This window comes from Ornithodoros turicata, chromosome 4, assembly GCF_037126465.1.
Source record: "Ornithodoros turicata isolate Travis chromosome 4, ASM3712646v1, whole genome shotgun sequence".
NCBI classification, from domain to species: Eukaryota; Metazoa; Arthropoda; class Arachnida; order Ixodida; family Argasidae; genus Ornithodoros; species Ornithodoros turicata.
In genome coordinates this window covers 26,643,229-26,652,572 of record NC_088204.1, presented here as the reverse complement: position 1 = coordinate 26,652,572, position 9,344 = coordinate 26,643,229, and the positions used below count along the sequence as shown (strand labels likewise).

At 45.4% G+C, this 9,344-nt stretch overlaps 1 long non-coding RNA gene across 1 annotated transcript; it reads right to left on the bottom strand.

Annotated features, from left to right (window-relative positions):
* Nucleotides 1-215: 215 nt before the first annotated feature.
* Nucleotides 216-1,831, bottom strand: LOC135392853 (uncharacterized). Its single transcript, XR_010422257.1, has 3 exons — nucleotides 1,691-1,831; nucleotides 1,054-1,114; nucleotides 216-669 (listed from the first exon to the last, which is right to left on the bottom strand). It is a non-coding gene; the product is annotated as an uncharacterized LOC135392853 (long non-coding RNA).
* Nucleotides 1,832-9,344: the final 7,513 nt, after the last annotated feature.

Sequence of the window (9,344 nt, the reverse complement as noted above, 5' to 3'; positions counted from 1 at the left end):
TTTGTTGCACCCAATTTTCATACATGCTGAATTTTAAATTTTTGTTTTGCTGCCTATGTGTTCAGTGTATTACAAATTGCTTAATGCAAACAACACTTTGTTAATTTCAAGCTTTTTGCTCCCATCTAAGATATTCCTATCCTGGAGGAACTGCCACTTCGACACCATAAAATATTCAGTAGGTTTCACTCTGGCAGGCCCTGCCACTGCAGATTTCCTGAATTGAAACCCTTCAAACTGTGTCATAATCTTAAATACGTCAATATTTCTGCAAGTAGTTGACATGCTCGATGACACTCCTCCTGCAGCTAAGGCAACTAAAAAAAAGAGTTCCAAGAGGCCGAAGGTAAACCTACAGCTGCACGAGTGTGATCAACAGTAGTGCATTCTCAATAAATAATTTTCTTCTTATAGCGTACATATGCATGCCTATTAACTGGAACAATTATCACAGTTCCCTGACAAGTTTTAATTTCTGAGAGTGTACTGTAGAGGCTGCTTAGATCAACAACAGTTCATACAAGGTATTATATACTGTGAATGCCTTTAAAAATCCCATGTGACACATATGCCTTTACTTTATGGAGGTGCTGTGGTAGTCAAAGTTTGTGGGCATTACGCAGGTTCTGCACCCATTTCTTGAGTATGTTGAGGCAGCTGTGAAGTAACCTGCATTGATGATGATTATTCCAATTTTTATGGTGCATCGACAACAAAAGAAATAATACATCAGAACATTGGTTTGGGTGCAACCAGTTAAAAATGAATATGTTGTTTAATAAATGCATTGGACAAATGTTAAAACATCAGTTTAAAACATGGTTTACAATCCCTGTCGCTTCTAAAAATTAAAAAGATTAAAAACTATTCTAAGAAGAAGTACAATCTCTAATTATTTTATTGCTGGGTGAAGGAGCCTAAAGTCTAAGGTGTGTTTCTGATGTGAACATGTAAGAAAATATGCAGAACTGAGAGAGGCTAACCACAGTGCGTGCACTGAGGTTGTTCCTTCCTGTAAAGTAGAAACCAGTGGATGAGGAACGTGGTACTTACCTGTACACCCAGCCGTATCACACTGCACAGATTATTCACTGGGTAGCCCTCATGACAAAACCTGTATTGAGAGACCACTTTTGCCTTAAAAACTGCTACAAATAGCACGACACGCTACAAATTATTACTATCGTAACAAGCTGACGATACAGCTCAGACACAAAGGCGTTATTCAAGCCGCGCCACACCACCGTTACGTAGGATTCTTTGTCACAAATCAAATCAAGGCACAAAACAATACCAATACATGAAAAAAGGTGACAATCGTGGTCTCATTATGACGTAATACCGAACTTGTGCGTGAAGGTAATTCAAAGAAATGAATGTGGCACTTGGCCACTTGCTTCCGCAGAGAACACCGTGTACCATGCTAGCAATGCATGCAAAAAAGCGCTCGAGTGCTCGCACATATATTGATGACAACACTACCTGTGTAGTGTAACGTGTTCTTTCAAGCATATTATGCACTCAAACTGTATTTGCCGCCGGGTATAATGCAAGTGTGCTCGATTGAACGTCGGAAGAGCGATCAAGCAACCTGCATCCAGTGCTCGTTTTGGGCAAAAAAACACTTAATAATGGTCAACTAAATATACAGAATGGACGCCTATTTATTCCTCGATAAAGAGTGACTCACCTGTATAAATTTAGGCCCTGTAACCTTGCCAGTACGGTTGGTACGACCGTAATTGCAAGAAGTTGCCATGATCGCTGCGGCGACTGTTGTGGGTACAGTAAGATGGCGGCCGGTTTCTTCACGCTCGCGCTCCCTATCCGCCATCCAGCCTTTTACAATCGAGATCAGTGGGAAAGAATGAGGCACGCACGTTCATTCGTCGTCATCGTCATCTCACCTCATGCCACCGCGGGTGTCCCTCCTCTAGACCGTCCAAGAAGGAAACGGTCGACGTTGACGATGACCAAGTGACGTGTTTTGCGAGGCAATTGATGTTCTGAGACTGGAACACAGAAAGGATAACACAACACAACACACAAGCCTCAGGTGCCTAAGAACAATGAACCTTTTCAGTGACTTCCTTCTTTCATTGTTTTCAGTGTTTCGCGAGAGTAGGTTGATGTGAATAGACGGTATGGAGGGCGAGGGCAGTAGACAAACAGGATGAGATGTAGGCAGGCCTGACACGGTAGAAGGAGAGAGTGTCACGGGTTGTGCAGAAATTTCGCCTAAGGGAACAGCCTCCGGCTACCTCGTGAGTCAGGATGTACTTGATACCTTTTGATGAGGGCAGTAATCCGACTGTATCAGTCTGGACGTGGTCAAGTCGGAGGAAGGAATGGATAGGTCTTAGTATGCCGTCCAACTTTCGAGCGCTGGCAGGAGACGCAGGCCTTCACCTAGCACTGAAAGTCTTTGTGGGGACCTGGTCAAACATACCGTGCCGCGAGAAGCTTCTAGGTATCGCGCGCGCCAGGATGGGCCAGATTGTGGACAGCATCGAAGACCTTCCGGCGCAGGGCTGCAGAGACCAGTAGACGATTCACACCAGTGCTAGTGATTTAGATCACAATTAGATAGACGTTGTTGTAGACGGTATGGGAATCAATCATAGTGTAAGCGAAATGAGAACACAATAACTCTAGGGAATGAAGCACTCTTTGGAATAAACCTTACAAGATTTCGTGCAGAACTTGCACTTCATCAGGTGAAAGCAGTGCACAGCACAAACGGGCTATTATAGCCTCACACATGTCTAATTTACCTGACCTCATGCATGTCTAGTGATGCTATAACAGCCCGTTTGTGCTGTGAACTGTTTTCACCTGATGAAGTGTAGGTTCTGCTTGAAAGCTTGTAAACATTAAAGTTTTATTGCAGAGAGTGCTTCATTCCCTGGACTTACTGTGTGCTCACTACAACCAGACTGGACTGCCTGTTTCTGTTTCTTCATCGTCCAAGTGTAAGCGAGGTGGGATTAGCAGCCTGGAGCTCGCAATTTCCAGGGATCAGCAGCTTGAACGGCAGCGATGTCCTCGAGGTTTATAGGACAAGGTGCTGCGATGTTGTCAACCTGAGATACGGCATCCGCAGCACTGTTGTCAACACCATGTATTGAATGATGGCAGTTGAAGAAAATGCTCCAGCAGCGGGATTTGAACCCACACCCACCCTCTGATTGGCGGTAAGAGATGGTACCACCATTCAATGCCATCATTCCACTGTGGTATACAACTGGGCGTTATGAGGTTTGTGTTGTGTTTGTCCCTCCATGTTTATCTGCCTAATTCACTACAAGGTTGCATGGTCACACCAGGTACATGGCGGATATCCGTTGTGAACCCCGAAGTGGAACGACGTGGAACATTACGGCCGCGAACTGTTGTCCGTACTGTGCCTGTGTGGAGACCAACCGCCACGTGCTTCTTCAATGTCGCGTAACACGTATATTTTGGCAACTTGTTCGGCGACATGCCAGAACTGTATGCCCGGTACATTTCCAGCGCCAACAATTGAGCCATCGAATTAGTGTCCTCACCACGGAGTGTGGCGCGTAGATTTTGTGGAGGACACGTTGCAAGGCTGTGGCACAGCATAGACGGAATGTTTCACAATTCTTGTTGTTGCGAAATATATGTGGGTGGCTACAACGGGACTTGTCCGCGCTTTGGTAAGATGGTGTCTGGCGTCGTTGGCCAGATCATCCTTCAATACGCGTGCAGGGTGAAAAAGTGACCATTGCTGGTGTGTCCCCGTGACTGGGTTTATTCCTCCACCTATGTACATAGCTTATGCAAGCATTCATTTCATCATCCTGTACATAGCCACATATTTAGTGTAAATAGTGCTTAGGAACATTTCGTGACCAAGTTGTATCTAGTGCCAAAATACGTACAGGTCTCTGTTGAGCGGCTGCCAGGAAATAAATGTGCCACGCACATGTATTCGTCGTCATCTCATATCTCATGCCACCCAGGGCGCTATTACTTCGTGAGGTTCCGGAAACAGTGGTCGAGCTTCGACAGTTCGCCACATTGACTTCCGGAAAGGGGCACATTTTCAGGCTTAAGGGCTCGCTGGCCCGTAAGACGTATGAGCCTCGGACTCAGCGTGCTGTGCTATAATTGGTCGACAGCGATACGGAGTCGGTATCGGAGGGCTCTTACGATTAGGGAGTTTAGGAAAACCAGGAAGTTTCACGATAACTTTCCCGAAAACATGCTAAGCCAATTGCCTGATCCTTCGGACTGGGTGACATCACGTTGCTGATATCTGATTGGCTGACAGCGATACGGAGTCCAAATCGGAAGGCGATTACGATTTCCTAAAACTCCGTATCAGAAACCTCCTATTATATACAAAAACAGAACTGTACGTATTACGTACACCTCAGATACACAAGAGGGAGGTGCAGAGGAGATTATTGCACCGTGTGGTTCCGCAAGGTTTTAACCGTAGGATTTACTTTATTTATTTCACTTTAATAATTTAGATAATTAATTCATAATATAAAAATAAGTATATGACTTTGCTTTCGTTAATTGAACCCGACAGAAAACCGTAACATAAAAACGTTCATGAAATTCCTTAAATGTCAGCCACGTGAAACATAGGAAACACGTAAATTCTTCGTCAAAAATATCGATATGCATAAAATCGCAAAGTACAAAACAAAATTGCAGAAACTGTTGAAGTAGCACAGTATATAACAGCGCTGATATAGCGATGTTATATTCACAGCCATCGAACTTCGGCATTTTTTTGCTTTCCTAGTACACTCAACTGACTTTGCACTGGGACTTTCAGTTGCCGAAGCTATCACCCTGACAGCAACAAGCACATTCCACGTGACCTTCTGACGTCACTTCCTCAAAATGCTGAGGTAGCTGCACCAATAGGTCATCGGTAATTTCGTGCGGAAATGACGTCAGTGTCCTCGCTTCCATGTCGAGCGTCTCACAGGTTCCGGTAGGAAACATGCTTTGTGACCGCTGCGTGTTGATTGATTGATTTTTTAAAAGAAAAAATGGAGATGCATGTTCAAAATTGGTTTCCCAGTCGCTTCTCAAGCAGTATGGGTGGCTGTTGCGAAGGGCTGACTATTAATTCCCTTCAGGACTACAATGCCAGGTATTGACACAGCGACGATAATGCTGCGTGCTTCTCCTACATATGAATGAACGAAAGAATATGGAACCCACAACATCAAAAACTAATTTTTGCCATTTTGGTTCGAACACATTTTTTTATTTTCAGCTGCATCTGAAAATCGCTGTTTACACATGTGACGCACGCTTGAAGTTTGCTTGTCGCAGCCATTAAACTCAATGTTACATTATATTCGCGCTTACCGTCGGTAAATTAGTTTATGTACACACGCAGGAAAATACAGCCGATTAGTCAGGTTCTGACAGGCGCGCTTCACCGCCTTCTAAAGATGTTTCTAGAGCCAGGCACATCCACCTCAAGCACACATAGCATGCGTAGTCTGCTAGCGTAGACACGGAAGTCGAGCCTTTTCCCATGATTCTTGGAAAGTACCGGTCACCTATTGTTCTGAAGGATACCGTGGTACAGGAAGCATCCCAGTGAAGGCTACTGAGCGATACTCGCATGTTTTCTGTGGTGTATAGTGCTACTCGAATCCCAGAGCAAGAGGAACTGCACTCACGTCTGTCTATTGTGCCACAATCTTCTGTATACCTTCCCTCCTTCACCCCTCCACATCCCCGTCCGAGTCGCCAAGTCTGGGCAGGCTGGCTGCACCTGCCACAAACATTGCCTACGTATGCTGGGGAGGTCCCAACAAGATCGTATCAGGTGTGCAGTGCTGGCATGGCGGCGTTTGAGTTATAATTTCGTACATTACGTGTAGCCAATGAGCTTCGGCATTCGCTTTCATTAGAATATGTCGCCGTTTTATGAAGCGCTCAATCTTGCGCATTTCTGAGACTTCGCATTTTACAACAATTAGAAGAAAGGTGCGGGGAGCACAATTAATAGACCAGCAGCAGCAGAAGACCTCCACGAAGGAAACGGGGCAGTTAACTGGTGTCCAATGGAGTCATACGTATCTTACAAGAAATGAACCCAGTGTCATGACCCCATCTCACATATTTGCAATGAGCCCTGCAACACCCAGTGCGCATGCATGGGGAAAGAACAAAGCGAATAAACATAGCGCCATAATAAATGACTTCTGGGCGTAGACCCCCGGGACCGTAATCACCTAATCATTATCAACGAAGAAGTGGCCGCAATATTATGGGGGGCTACCGCACTCTGCTGTTGCATCATCGCCATAAACCAAGGCCGTGCTCAGCATGAGACAACGCTTGATGAGCGATTAGTGGACGACAGAGCATGATCTCTCAATTGACAATATGGCGCTGCGGTGTGTGCGAAGTTTTTGGAGCGACAATAAACTCTCGTGCCTGGCATCGAGCAACGTTGGTAGCGACGTCCAATGAAAACACGGGACATAAGCGCCTCAGGTATCGATGAAGGCCTCCCCCTTCTATCGTCTCGGTACCATCCAGAATCAGCTATATAGAGTCTAGGGTTGCTCGAGGTTTTCAAGCCAAATGCTTTACCACAGAGGTACAGAGACGCTTATTCATTCCGAAGCTACGTGATTCTGCGGGTCCGGAGTGTGTCTGCTTACTTGGAGGAGCACCACACGAAGACGGTGGGCAACGGGGCGCACGATTGCAATCAATTTAGGCCTATGTCAAATACTTCAGTTGTCACAAGTCACCAGTTTGTATAACAGGTGCTGGTGGGATTTGTCGATGAATACCGGAACATCCAAATATGATCAAACAGTCACATAAGATGAACGTAATGACATGTGTAACATGTAGCATGATGATAGTGTACGTAGCAATTGTACAATGGACGGCATAGCGAAACCAGAGAGTGCAGTCAGAGTACGAGGTGTTTCGTCTCCAAGACCAAATGACCTGCAGCTGCTTTTTCGTCAAGTTACCTCCCTACAAATTTTAGAACTACTCAAATAACAAATACTCAAACAAACTACTCAAATAACAGAGGGAAAGGACAGCTAGGATTGTGCACAAGAAGTAGCAGCGTGGTGGGCGTGCTTTATATGAGTTCTTCTGTCAGCCCTGTTGTAACAGCTAAGCCCAGTCGTCATCACGACGACTGTATCGCAAGCGGAGCGTTGCCTATGTCTCGTACGCCATCGTTGGGTACGCACCCTCTCACTTTGGGGTGAAGGAAAGACGCGTCTCCGAAGATGCACAATGAAAAAAAAAAAAAAAAAAGGTGTTATTTCACGAATTTTTTGCGGGGATCTATCGAACCGATTTTTGTTCTGAAAACGGTCACGGTATCAGGTGACCGAATGGACCAGATGTTCTCATTGGGACGATCTTTTAGCTTTTATAATTAAAAAGTTAATGATTGAAAGCTAATTAGGACAGTGCCTTAGGAGTTTGCTGGTGCCCTCCTAAGGTGTGCCCTTCAGCACATGCTAGTGATATACAGGGTGTCCACGCGAAGTGTGAACAGATTTTTTAAAAATATATCAATCACTTTTTCCGAGATGAAATCAATTGCAATATAGCATATGCTGAAGGGCACTCCCTTCAAGGCAAGGGGGCATAACAGACTCCTAAGGCAATGTCTTAATTAACTTTCAATAATTAACTTTTTAATTATAAAAGATACGAAGTTGCTCCAATGAGAACATCTGATCTCTTCGGTCACCATATACCAAAGCCGTTTAAAGAACAAAAATCCGTTCGATAGATCGTCCGCAAAAAATTCGTGAAGGAGCACCATTTTTTTCTTTATTTTATTCATTGCGCATCTCTAGTGTTTTTGTTTTGTTTCCGCAAGTTAAAGCTAATCTTCGACGCATGAGGCGGCACTGTGCTCTTTCACTCTCTCACACTGGGAGTAAAGGAAAGCCGCTTCTTTGAAGATGCGCAATAAACCAAATAAAGAAAAAATGGCGTTCCTTCACGAATTTTTTGCGAACGATCTACCGAACGGATTTTTGTTCTGGAAACGGGTTTGGTAACTGGTGACCGAAGAGATCAGATGTTCTCATTGGAGCAACCTCGTAGCTTTTATAATTAAAAAGTTAATTATTGAAAGTTAATTAAGACATTGCCGTGAGTTTTGAGCCCGTCTTCAACCAGCCTTCATTGTTATTCAAAAGGACAATGCTTTTTTTGTAATCCGTGTTAGCGTCGCGAAGCAACTGTGGCTATGAGCGGCTTACAGACGTGGGCAGATAGGGAGTACAGCAGGAAGGAGTGGGGAACAGGGGTTACTATGCGTCCTGGGCCGACTTCAATGGTAACTGTGCTGACATTCGTCTGAAAGGTCTGCAGAAAAACAAAGGGAAAACCTCAGAATGCACAGCCGGAGGCAGGATTCGAACCCACCACCTCCGAGTCTTCAGCACGGCCTTTGCTACCAACAACGAGCGGGACGCCTTAACCCGCTCGGCCGTGGATGGCGCTGACCAGGCGATGCTTGGTGACAGATGTTAAACTCCAATGATTGGCGTGCCGTCTCTGTGTCATTGTTTGCTCCAAACATTGCTATGGAGAGAAGTTACCTGAAACTGGAGAGTACTTCCATACAGGCTGATACATAATATTATGGTGGTCTAACTGCGCAAGCCACACAAGTGACCGTTCTGGTATAGAACTGTTACTATGGTTGGACAACTAGACATACTGACTGAGGTGGCCGATGTCGGGCTCTACGGACGGGTTGCTCTTAAGGCGAGTTCCCACATATAGCGCTTCGCCGTATAGGGCTAGAAAATAGCGCTTGAAACCTAGCGCTGTTTTTCCGTTTGCCGTTCTCACATACAACCGAGCACATAGCGCTATCCTGCTGGGGTCATGGGATATCTCTTTGCGACGTGATGCACAGGTGCTACCGTGATTGCTTACTGTCGGCGTCGGGTATCCGCAGCATCAAGGGGGATGACACTTTCGATGCTGTGATCGCGATACCAGACTATAGTAACCAAACACCCATGCATAGGCAGATGAAACTCGTGGCCATTTTCACGTCGTCGTCGTCGTCGTCGCATTCCCGTCTCTTCGAGTGATCGGAAGCAAAACAAACCCCAGCTTCCGCGACGTCACGGCTGAAAGAAGCTCACGATTGGTTAACGCAGACTCACCGCTCAACATAGCGCTAGAAAAGTTGACCGGAGCTCTACTTCGACAAGAGCGGTTTTATAGCTGTTCGTAGCAATGCGAGGAGGAAAATATAGCGCAATTTTCTAGTGCTATGTAGCAAAGCGCTATATGTGGGAACTGGCCTTTAGCGCGAGCTATTATCC